The sequence below is a fragment of the Pteropus medius genome, unplaced genomic scaffold (genome assembly GCF_902729225.1).
Source record: "Pteropus medius unplaced genomic scaffold, Ma_sr-lr_union100, whole genome shotgun sequence".
NCBI lineage: Eukaryota > Metazoa > Chordata > Mammalia > Chiroptera > Pteropodidae > Pteropus > Pteropus medius.
In genome coordinates this window covers 13,295,378-13,307,515 of record NW_024349803.1, presented here as the reverse complement: position 1 = coordinate 13,307,515, position 12,138 = coordinate 13,295,378, and the positions used below count along the sequence as shown (strand labels likewise).

At 35.5% G+C, this 12,138-nt stretch overlaps 1 pseudogene; it reads left to right on the top strand.

Moving 5' to 3' along the window:
* The first annotated feature begins 11,355 nt into the window (after nucleotides 1–11,355).
* On the top strand, nucleotides 11,356–11,474 carry LOC120582625 (uncharacterized; annotated as a pseudogene).
* The last annotated feature ends 664 nt before the right edge of the window (nucleotides 11,475–12,138 follow it).

The window sequence follows — 12,138 nt, the reverse complement described above, 5'->3', positions numbered from 1 at the left end:
ACCAGGAGCTGCCCAAGTTTGAGAGCTGTGACAGCCCCGTGAAGGGCCCTTGTGACTTCTTTTATCCTAAGATAGAGCCTTGCACATTTAACAAACACTTCTTTTCAGTGAAAATTTTGATCACCACCAAGATCTTACTGCTTTGTGAATGTGTCATGGGTTTCATTCATTTTATGCATTCAGGAAGTCTTTATAGGTCCAAGTCCTAGGGCCACAGGAAAATGAGTCTTGTATGGTACCTGCTTGCCTGAAGTCAGCATTTATTAGGAAGTAGAGGAATGAATGGGTGTTGCATGATGGCACTGTATTCTCAAGGTAGGTTATTTTCTTCTAGCCGTGGTAACTTACAGCAGAGACTCTCAAGCTGTCTTTGTCCAAGCCTACTTGATTAGACAAAAGATTCCATCCTTTCACAGTTTTCAGTGGAAAAACAACTTGGTGATAAGTGCCACTGCATAAGCAATGGAGATTATGCTTTAGAATCGGGTTTGAATAATTCTTTTTTTTTAACTGAGGTGTAATTAACATATAACATTATATTAGTTTCAGGTGTACAACCACATAATGATTTGATATTTATATTCATTGTAAAATGATCACCACAATAAGTAGTTAACACCCATTACCATATATAGTGACAGAATTTTTTTTTCTTATGAGAACTTTTAATACCTACTCTCTTAACAACTTTCAAATATGTAATACAGTATTGTTAACTATAGTTATACATTATATCCAACTGGAAATTTGTCCCTTTTCACCCCCATCACCCATTTTGCCCAGCTCCCATCCCCCACCCCTCTGTTCTCTATGAGCTCGGTTTGGGGTTTTTTTGGATTTTTTTTTTAGATTCTACATGTAAGTGAGATTGTATGTCTTTGTCTTTCACTTAGCATAATGCCCTCGAGGTCCATCGATGCTGTTGCAAATGGCAAGATTTCATTCTTATTTATGGCTAGGTAGTTTTCCAGTGTGTTTGTGTATGTATACACCACATTTTCTTTTAGTTTATTTTAAAATGCCATGTATCTTCGTAAGCAAAAATCTTCAACAGGCTAAAAAGGTAAAGATAAACGCAGAAGCGATCATTTTTAAAGAACAGCAGCAATAGAAACAAAGCAACTTGAGGGCACACTGATTTGGAAATGCTGACTGTCTAAAGGTGTTTTTGTCCTTTGTTATTTTGTGTTGCAGCTTCCTAAAATGTTGAATTTTAGACCATAGAGTAAATTCTATGACTGTATAGATGTTAATTAATAACATACTTGGTAAACCATAATGTCTCAAACTACTAGGACATAGACCTTATGTGAAATGTTCCTCTTTCACCTGGAAGAACTAAAGAAAAGTCATGCATTTTTAGATAGTTTCACTTAATCTCAACATCCGCTGTGCCCAGAATGTTACTTTTGGATATCACTTGTCAGTCTGATATAAGTAGATAGACTTTCTCCTTTATTCAGATGAAGCATGGAGAAAAAGAGCATTTAAGTCATCAGAATAGGGCATTAAGAACACACAAGTAGAGATCTCTATGAGCTGGTAATTGAATCACTCTACTGTAATACGTATTTGAAAATTTCCATAATAAAAAGTTTAGAAGCAAATACTAAAGAGAAGTGTTTAACCACTTCTCGTTACCTCTGGTCATGGAGGTGCAAGCCAAGCAGTTGCTGTGTGCCACATAGTGGCTATGTAAGACAGCTATAATTAAAGCTCAAAGTTTAAAATCAAGGCTGATGGGAAAAGTTATTTTACAAGATTGATCAAATTGAAGTCTGTCTTTATCTCATTCCTGTTCTCTGCATCTTCCAAAGGTAACTATTGTCATAATTTAGTGTATCCTTCCAATCTACATTTTTATGATTTTCAAAAAATTATGGTACAATATATATAACAGAATTTACCATTTTAACCATTTTCAAGTGTACAGTTCCATAGTATTAGATACATTCACACTGTATAACTTCGACTGCAATCCATCTCCAGAATTTGCTGAAACTCATACCCATTAAATATGAATTCTCCATTTGACTCCCTGCCCCAGGCTCTGACAACCACCATTCTAGTTTTTGTCTGTGAATTTGACTACTCTAGGTACTTCTTATAAGTGGGGTCATATAGTATTTGTTTCTTTGTTACTAGCTTATTTCACTTCACATAATCTCCTCAAGGTTCATTCATGTTATAGCATGTATGAGAATTTCCTTCCTTTTCAAGGTCAAATAATATTCCATTATGTGTATAAACCACATTTTGCTTATCCATTTACCTGTCAGTGGGTACTTGGGTTGTTTCCACCTTTTGGCTATTGTGAATAATGCTGGTCTGAGCATAGTTGTGCACCTTCCAGTCTGTTTTTAACACATTTACCTGTGACCAGTACTTAATTTTTAAAAAGTTTGACAGTGGCATACTAGACACATTTTTCTGCAGCTAACATTTGTCGTTATTTCAGAAGTCTGTTGATAACATGCAGCTCTGGATCATTTTGAGTAATATATTGCATTCTGTCGTAAGTTTATACTTTATTTTCTCCATTTTTCTATAATTTCTAATTAATACCTAGTGAGAGTAATGCGGGTAGGAGCATCTTGTACAATCTCCCTGAGCACAGATACCTACTCTGGGGAAAATATCTGGAAATAGAATCACTGAATTGTAGAGTGTGCACATTTTCAGTGTAATTTGGTTTTCCAAGTTTCTCTCTTAAGTTGCTCTGCCAATTTATATTCTTCCACCAACAGTAAACAAGAATTCTTTTCGTTTATTTATGTTCTTGCAACCTTTAATATAGTCAAGTTTTTTTAATTGCATTATTGTTGACATATAACATTATTTATCTGTACAGCATGATTTGATATTTCCATACATTGCAAAGTGATCACCACAGTCAGTCTAGTTACCATCCGTCACCATACGTAGTTTCAGATTTTTTTTTCTTGTGATGAGAAATTTTAAATTAGTCACCATGCTGTACATTATATCCCTGTAACTTATTCATTTTATAACTGAAAGTCTGTACCTTTTGACCCCCTTCATTCATTTTTCCCACCTCTCACATCCTGTACCTGACAACCAATAATCCATTCTCTATCTATGAACTTATTTTTATTTTGTTTTGTTTACATTTCACATACAAGTGAGGTCATGTGGTATTTGTCTTTCTCTGTCTGACTTATTTCACATAGCATAATGCTCTTGTCCATCCATGTTGTTGCAAATGGCAAGATTTTATTTTTTATGGCTCAATAATATTCCAAATATATGTATATTTCCACATGTAGCACATTTTCTTTATCCATTCATCTGTTGTTAGACACTTATTTACAATCTTGGCTATTGTAAATAATGCCGCAATGAACATGGTAGTGCATATATCTTTTGAGTTAGCATTTTCATTTTCTTTAGATAAATATCCAGAAGTAGAATTACTGAATCATATGGTAGTTCTAGTTTTAATTTTTTGAGGAACCTCCATACTGTTTTCCATAGTGGCTGCAGTCAGAGTTTAATATTTTTTGCAAATGGTATAAAAGCCTCAACAAAATTGCTATCCTCTAACTCCTGGACTAGATCTATAACATCCCTCGTTTTCTTACTTTATTGGAGATCTCAGGCATACACTTAATGCTGAGTGCTAGAGTAGAGGCCCAAGTTTTCTAAATGAATGCAGCAACAAAAATCTTCCATTCAAGATGAGCTTGCCAATCTCGAAACTAGGCAGTAATCGAATGAAATTCAACTCAAATTCCAGTTAAGTAAATAAGTAGATAAAACGGCAACATACATAAAAGCAAGAAATTTGGCAATGGATTCTTAGATTGACCTTCAAAAGCACGAGCAACAGTCTACAGAGTGGGAGAAAATATTTCCAAATCATATACCTGATAAGGCTCTAGTATGTAGAATGTCTGAAGAATTCTTACAACATACTCCTCAAAAAAAAGAAGAACCCAATTTAAAAATGGACAAAGGTCTTGAATAGATAATTTCTCCAAAGAAGATAATGCGAATGGCAAACATGAAAAGGTATTCAGAATCATTGGTCATTAAGGAAATGCAAATCAAAACCACAGTGAAATATCACTTCACACCCACTGAGTGGCTATAAATTAAAAAAGGAAAAGTGTTGGTAAGGATATGGAAAATATATCAGAGGTTCCTCAAAAAATTAAGCAATTGGCATATTACCCCACAATTACACTCTTAGGTACATACCAGAAAAATTTAAAACAGTCACTCATAAATGTTCACAGCTGCACTCTGCAGTGGCCAAAGGTGGAAGCGATTTAAATGCCCATCAGCGGGTAAATGGGTGAACAAATCATGGTATATACATACAATGGGATATTATTCAGACATGAAAGGGAATGAAGTACTGATACATGCTACAACATGGACAGACTTCAAAAACATGCTGTCAAAGAAGCCAGACCAAAAAGGTCGTATGTGATTCCTTTCATATGAAATGTCTGGAATAGGCATATGCAAAGAGGTAGAAAGCAGATTAGTGATTGCCAGGGGCGGTAGGGAGAGATGAAAGATTGGGAGTGATTACTTAATGGATATAGGTGTTTTAGGGTGATGAAAACTTTTGAAACTAGAGATAGAGGTGGTGGTTGCACAACATTGTGAATGCACTAAATATTACGAAGCTGTACACTTGAAAATAATTGTGTGTTGTGTGAATTTCACCTCAATTTAAAAAAAAAATTACAGGAAGAAAGGAATCACGTACAAATGGCAAAACTATTTTGGAAAACTGTTTGGCAGTTTTTATATACCCACCATATGACCCAGACATTACATGCCTACCTATTTATCCAAGAGAAATAAAAGCATATGTCCACATAAAAACTTATACGTGAGCTTTCATAGTAGTTTTATTTGTAATAACCAAAAAATTGGAAACTACTGAACAGTCCACTAACAGGTGAATGGAAAAACAAATTATAGTATAGTCATACAGTAGAATATTAAGCAATAAAAAGGAATAAAACATTGATACAACATATTTGAAGCCAGATTTATAAAAAAGTACATGCTATACGATTCCATTTCTATAAAAATTCTATGAAGTGCAAACAATAGAGTGTAGATCAGGTGTTACCTGGGGATAAGGTTGGATCAGGAGGGAAGAGAGAATTTAGGAAACTTTTGGAAGTGATGATATTATTTTAATCGTGATGGTTCATGGGTGTATACATATGTCAAAACTTATCAAATTGGATGCTTTAAATATGTGCAGGTCATGGTGTGTCAATTATACCTCAACAAAGCTGTTTTTTTAAAAAGATTTTCTCCCAATAAAGGACAAAAGCAAGCAGAAATAAATCAAGTACAAGTAGATATTTTAAAAAGGGAACACTTAGAAATATTAAAAGATAATTGAAAGGAAAAATTCCTCAAAAGTATGAGATCAAGTTTAAATTGTTCATATCACAAATGGCCAATGATTTAATCAATCTTGCCTAAATAGTGGAACCTCCATAAAAGCCCCCAAATGGAGGAGTTTCCAAATTGGTGAACACATCCATGTGCCAGGAGGGTGGTTCTACCCAGCGCCACGGCACTGAAGCTTCTATGCTCAGGACTCTTCCAGACTTCGCCCTATGTACCTCTTCATCTGGCTATTTATTTGTGCAATTTATAATAATAAAATATCCTTTATAATAAACATGCTGATCTTGCCTGAATCCATATGGGCTTATTGCATCCCTACAGATTGACTATGGAAATGTGGCAAGCCACCCTTACAGCTGCATAAGTGATCCCTGCAGCCCTGTGAGCCACCGTGCTGCTGCTTAGGGACTGCGTGACTATTTGGCAGTGGGTAATGGAGAATGACAAAAGGTTATGGTAAATATGATCATGTGGTGATGAAATTTGTAGGTATGATTCCAGGCACCAGAGGCTTGAGCGCAGGCGGCTGCTGGTGGAGCTGGGGCAGCTGTAGTGCAGGGTGTGGGAGTGTTTGATCCAAGCATGTGCCGTATTTTTTGCAGATGCGTTATTCCAATTGATTAAATTTGTTAAAGTTTGCATTTATATGGCAGCGTTAACAGTTACCTTTATTCTCTTGCCTTAGTGCTATATCCATTCTCCTCCTCTCTATGATAAAAAAGTCTGGGTGAACTTGTTCATCTTTACATGCCCCAGATTATCTTGTTGGTTCATGACACTTTGCTAATGGAATCTGGTGAGCAAGCATTAGGAGCACTCTAGATGTTTTACTAAGACAATTAAGTGTGGCAGATGGTGGGAGATAAATCTATAAAAATTCAGTGGTATTGTCAAAAGTGGTTGGAGTTTCTAAATACAAAATTCTGGGATATTCATTTGAAAGCGAGAGACAAGTCGCTGCCTTTTGTACTACGCACAGCTAAGAAAGAGATATAATTTTGATGGGCCTCAGGATTTTGGAGGCAACATATTTCACTTTCGGACATGCTGTGCCAATCCATGTACTAGGTAATTTATAAGTTTGGAATAGGACTCAGGGAAAGAAAATTCTCAGCAACAGGAGCAAGTTGCACCAGAAAACTGAATTATATCAGAGGTATTTGGCAGATTGCTATAGGATTCCACTGGCAAATCATACAATAGAATCATAGTGCTGACCATAAGGAGTGAGCCTTTTATCGCTTTCCTCTGTTCTCCATTTTAAAAGTTATTCCTGCTTCCCGTGAACAGTGGGAGTGACTAAATACCTGGTCATGGGAAAGCAAGTGACCTGAACTTCTTACCACGGACTACGCATAATAGGATCCCCTAACCACAAAATTGCATGTAAAAAACTATAAGTTGATTTGGCATATATACAAGTTTGGGCCCACATCATTTTGAAAGGCACAAATAAACTATGGGTTGGGAGATCAGACAATTCTCTCACAATTTTTTCTCATGCGTTACCTTCTCTTCTTCAGTTTATACCTACAGTCTCATGGGGAAAAAAATCCAGGGCCTGATTCATAGATAGATTTTCATGATTTGCCTGCAACAGCTGGAAGTGGTCAATTGTGCTACAGCATCACATCGGTGGCCTCTGAAATAGAGTGGTGAAAAGAAATACTAGATGGAACTCGTGTGGTACATCTGGTTGGACACTTCACATGGAAGATGAGACAGCCTGAGGGATTGATCTACGATGATTCATGGGCAGTGGCTAATAGTTTGCCTTTGCTGATCGAGTCCTTGGAAAATCACTAAATAGGAGGTCTTGGGGTAGATATGAAAATCAACCTCACAAAATAGGCAGAATATGAAGATAGGCATTACCACACAAATGCCCACAGAGGCACCATCATCAGAGCAAATCAGATATATGATGTGTCCTGTGAATGTCACTTAGCTTTCTCTGCCTCCTTCATATTCATTATGACCATGCACAAAATGGCCATGGCAGCAGGGATGGGGGCTCTGTGTGAAGTGAACATCATGATATTCCACTCACCAAGACTGGGTGGCTACCACCTCTTATATGTACCCAGCTTTCCAACACGGAAGTTGATATTAAGTTTTTGAAATGGAAATATTCCATGATGATAGGTTGAATATATTGACCTCTCCTATGGTGGGGGGAAGATGAAGCTTTATTCACTGGGGTAGACATATTCTGAGTATGGATTTGATCTCCCTGCCCAAAGCTCTTCTGCCGACATAATCATTTATGAACTTTCAAAACCCTGTGGGCTTGGGATGTTGCCGTACATACACTGTATTGCATATTCAGTGTATGGAGCTGCTTACCACAAAGCTGGAGTACACAGATCTGGGAACCAAATGGGAAAGGTGGGCCTCTCTTACAATTACACTTAATAATCCACTTGAAGAATTCTTGTTTTCTATTATCGTAACCTTGGGCTTGGTAGGTTTGGAAATCTTGGTGCCTCTGTAATGGCTTTAGAATCAGGCTTCAGATTGGGGCAAGACCAATTCCTATGCCCTCATAAGAGGTATACCTGGCTGAAAGAGAAAATAATCTTTTTTTCAGAACGTAATACAAAGTTAATTTCCCTGATAGGCTCATGATTGGTTCATGTGGTTATCTGTGAATCAGTCCATATAGATGAGATAAACTTCCCAGCTTTGTCCTGTTTACATGTCCTCCTCTTGAATTCAGTGGTGGAGTCAGCTCTACGGAATTACATGGAGTGAAGGGCATGAGGAGGATGGTTTTTCAGTGAGGAATTGAAATAGCTCTCACCTATAGGTACCTACAGTGCTCTCTGACTCACTTTTAATTTCTAGAATGGTATAGCCTATGGTTTCCTCTTCAAATCATCTATTTCTAGGTTCCTTGTCGAACTGCATGAGGTGCACACTTTCTGGGATGTCCAAACACCACATTTTGCACTTCTACACCTGTCTCTAATCCTCAAAATCTCTATAGTACCCTTGACGTATTGTCCTTTATATACTGCATCTGTACTTCATGGCATTTATCATATTTATTTTTTATGTTTACTTGTGTGAATATTTTATTAATGTCTGGCTCCTCTATTAGGCTATGAGCATTATAAAAGCAGTGACTGCATATATTTTGTTCACAAATTTATCCTGGTTCCACAGGTATATGCATATGTTCAAACCCATCAAATCATATACATTAAATATGTGCAGTCTTTTGGATGTCAATTACACCTCAATAAAGCTGTTAAAAAATGAAAACAAAAAGAAATGTATTCTTGAAAGCCTCACTCAGTATCTGGCACATATTAGAGATCATTAAGAATATTAAGAATATTTTTAGATAAATACAAATGAAAAAAATATGAAAGGCTGAAGAACTGAAAATTACATTATTTAGAATGAGTAGGGAAGTAGGGAAGAAATGCAAGGAATGAGTGAGTTCTCACGTTCTGCAAATTAACGGATTAAGGAGCACGGATTAAGGCATGTAGCCCAGAAAAATAATCCAAAGTAGGGTGGCTTGGCTCAGAGCTTCTTGGACAGGGACAGGCTGGCGACAACTCAGAGCAGCTCTTGGATTCTCATAGGAGAACCAGAAAAGTAGAAAATTCCTTCCTTGCCTTTATAACTTCATGAAGTAACCAGTCCAGGTCATACTGCAAATAGATAAGATTATTATGTGGGATAATGAGAAATGATATTGGTGCCTTTAAGGACTAGGAATTTTGGAAATTTTTGGAAATATTAATGCTTTGTCAATTTTATGTCCTACAGATATCGTCTCCTAGCTTGCAACTTGTTTTTTACCCCGTTTATATCTTTTTCAACTTTTAAACTTTATGTTATAGAAAATTTGAAAAATAAGCAAAAACAAAATAATGTAATATCAGAAAGAAATAAAACTCTATCTCTACACTAAACCTAACCCTAAAACCTAATCCTTACCCTCACCCTAACCTAAATCCTAAATGTAATCCTAACCCTAATTCTAACCATATAATTAAACATGAATTTAAACATAACCATTACCCAAATCTTAAACCTAACCTTAACACTAAAACTAACACTAACCATAATTTTAACCCTAACAGTAACAAACCCTACACATAACCCTAACCATAACCCTAAACCTAACTTAAACACTAAACTTAACGCTAACCCTAATTCTAACCTTAAAACAAGCCAAAACATAACCCAAAGCATAACTTTAACCCTAACTTTAACCTCAACCCTAACTCTAATACTATCGTTAACATCAAACACTAAACCTAATGCTTAACCATCATCTTAATTCTAAACCTAAACTTACACATACTCCTAACCCTAACATAAAATCTAATCTAAACCTAACTATAACCCTGATCCTAAAACTAAACTAACCCTAAACCAAACCCTAAATCTAACCTTAATAATAAACTTAACCCTAAACTAAATCCTAAACCTAAACCTAAAACTAATTATAATCTAAACCTTAACACCAACTTTAACCCTAACCCGATCTCTAAACTGAAATTCAAATATAAACATAAACCTAACCCTAAAACTAACACTAAACCATACCCTGAACCTAATCCTAACTCCAAACAAAACCTGATTCTAACCCTAAACTTAAACCTAACCCTAAACCTGACCCTAAACATACCCCTTCATCTACCTCTACCCCATCCCTGTCTGTAACCCTAAAATCACATAACTGTACACCTGACCCATACCCTAACTCTTAACCTAAACTTAATCCGAACCATAATTCTAAGCCTAAACTTAAACCTAACCCTTAATCTAACTCTAAACCTAACCAATTTCCTAATCCTATACTTAACAATAACCTTTACCCTAAAACTAACCTAATCCTAAATCTAACCCTAACTTTAAACAATAACCTTAATTTTACACCTACCTTTAATTCTAACCTTAAACCTAATCCTAATCTTATCCTAACCCTAACACTAACACAACCCCCAGCCTCAAATCCTAACCCTAACCTTAATCCTAACCCTAAACCTAAACCTATCTATAACCTATACCCTCACCCTAATGCAAACCCTAAAACTAGATCTAAACCTAAACCTAACCTAACCATAATTTAAATGACTTATACCATAACCCTAACTATAAACCTAACTCTAACCTTAACCCTAAACCAAACCCTAATCTTAATCATAATCCTAAAAATAACCCCAAATATAATCCTAACACTAATTCTCACATCAAAACTTAACCCTGACTCCTAACCCTAACTTTTACTTTAAACCTAAACCTGTCGCTTTTACTCTTACCTTAAAACTAACCTTAAACCTAAACCTAACCCTTACCCTAACCATAAGCATAACCATAAGTCTAAACTTAACCTAACCCTAAAACTAACTATAACCCTAATCCTAACCCTAACATTAAACCTAACCCTTCCCTTAACCTTAAATTTAACACTAATCTTAAACCTAACTGACATTTGGTGTTGGACAATTTTATTTTTAGCCACTGCAATAGGTGTGTGGTTTTTCATTGTGGTTTTAATTTGCACTTCTCTAATAATGATGTTGAACATCTTTTCATGTGTTTTTTGCCATCTGTTTATCCTCTTCAGTGAAATGTCTGTTCATCTCTTTTGCCCATTTACTTAATAGGGTTGTTTGCTAAATTAGCTATATCTTTAAATGAATATCTATTTAAACTTTAAAAAAATCAGTCTGGTGACTTAAGAAGTCACTAAGGAGGATTTTCAAATCCTTCTAGGCAAAATGTATATAACATTTGAACATGTGCTGAGTGGAAGGGTTCTCATATTCCTTCTGTAACTTACAGTGTGGTACTAATACTGTATAATAGCAAAAACATTTCAGCTACCTTTACTTAGAATGTTAAGTAGACTGTACAAATATATATATTTTGTACATAGCTATCATAATGTTTCTAATTTTTTTATTTAAAATAAACTGATTTCTCTATGGCCATGCCACCCTGAACAAGCCCAATCCTGTCTGATCTAGGAAGCTAAGCAGGGTCAGGCTGGGTTAGTACTTGAATAGGAGACCACCTAGGAAGATCAGGTGCTGTAGGCATAAAAAAATTTTAAAAATAAGAGATTGTAAGTTGACAAGGTCCTTGAATTTCTGTGAGATCAACCAAGGGTTGCCTCACCTAAAAAATAATAATAAAAATAAAATAAATAAAATAAGCTGATTTGTGTAAATGTTTCAGAGTGATTTTGTGGAAAATTAATACAAAATTTTCCTATCTGTGCAAGACAATAAATATAGATTCTAATTTATATGCATCAGTAAGTTGATAATCTTATTTCTCTAGTGTTCTTTATGAATTTTATAGTTTTATTAAATAATCATTGAGAACCTAATAAACCATTGTTAAGATCTGTAGATAAAATCTAAGATGCATAACAATAGAAATATTTTTCATGTGTCTGTGAATTTTTCCTTTACCTTTTTATCTACTTTAACTTTTGAATGTGTTTTTAATTGTACCTAGAAATTCTTATTTAATACTATTTTCTGTTTTGGTTTCTGTACCTCAGGGTCACAGAGAAATAAGCATATGTTAACTACAGTTGTGACTCAAGATAAATTTGGGCTTAATGTAGTTAGAGAAGAAAGGTTTTATGTCATCCTGTCTCTTTAGAGCCTGTTTCTGCCCCTTAGTCTCTATTCTACATTCTTGCACAAAAGAAATTACTAGAGGAGGATTCTTTGTGGTAGGGAAAAGATGGTA